This window comes from Pollicipes pollicipes, unplaced genomic scaffold, assembly GCF_011947565.3.
Source record: "Pollicipes pollicipes isolate AB1234 unplaced genomic scaffold, Ppol_2.1 Scaffold_4219;HRSCAF=4965_pilon_pilon_pilon, whole genome shotgun sequence".
NCBI lineage: Eukaryota > Metazoa > Arthropoda > Thecostraca > Pollicipedomorpha > Pollicipedidae > Pollicipes > Pollicipes pollicipes.
This window is the reverse complement of record NW_023596448.1, coordinates 32613583-32614706: the sequence shown is the minus strand read 5'-3', so window position 1 is coordinate 32614706 and position 1124 is coordinate 32613583.

Below are 1124 nucleotides of genomic sequence, written 5' to 3'. Positions count from 1 at the left end.
AGAAGAGAGAGAGAGAAGAGGAGGAGAAGAGAGAAGGGAGACAGAACAGAGAGAGAGAGAGAGAGAGACAGGCACAGAGGGACAGAGCCGGACAGACAGACAGGCAGACAGACAGACAGAGAGAGACGGTTTATTGAGAAAGGCATGGCTTCGAGTATCAACTCATATAGCACATGTGCACAATATACATATGAAGTAGCATACTACTTAGTTGATAATATATCTGTGTTTATAAGACTGGTGATACGGGGACTACTTGATTATTAAAGACCGCCTACAGCAGTCTTTCCTCTTAAAAGTATGCATATCGTTATAAGTGCGCCTATTTCGTCATCTCGAACGCTTTCTTAAATACCCTCAAATGCGAAGCATTCCATTTAAAAAGGTAAGACTTCGTAATGCACCGAATGATGCTCAAAATAGCCATTTCAGTTCAAAACCCCATACAAATGTGGAATACTCCCTTTAAGCCCCTTCCATGCTCTTCTAAACCCCTGCCTGCAGTACACATGAGCTAAAAAGGAAACACTGGGCCAATAAAATGTAGCTAATATCTGAACTGCTGGTGCAGAAGGTCCTTAACGCATCACAGTCTATACCATGATTTTAATATCTTATCATAATCAATGTCAGATTGGTTTCAGATGAGAAGCCATTGTTCAGCGTCAAAAAAGTTTTGGAACTGGCCAAATATTTGTTTTTTAAGTTTAATTTTGATATCGTGGACTCAAATCAAAGGGGTCGAAGTCCAGGGAAATATCAGCATTTCAGAGCAGGTCAGGTCAACCTAACTGGCTCAACCTCTCTCCCCAACTCACTCAAGAAAGTTCTACCCCTGCGTCCTTCCTTGATGCGGTGCAACATGTGAAACACATTTCATAAAAACCTTGAGCCTGCGTGCTCGCAGTCGTAGAAGCAAGATCACATATGATAGATATTAATAAAAGATATTAATATTAATAAAACAAGATATTAATCAGATATTAATAAGATCACACAAGATATTGATAAAACTAGCAAATAAAAAAATTCATAAAATACTTTGAGCCTGCGTGCTCGCAGTCTTAGAAGCAAGATCACAGATGACTGCGGTTGCAGTCTCCACCCAACCGAGCGGCGTCGGC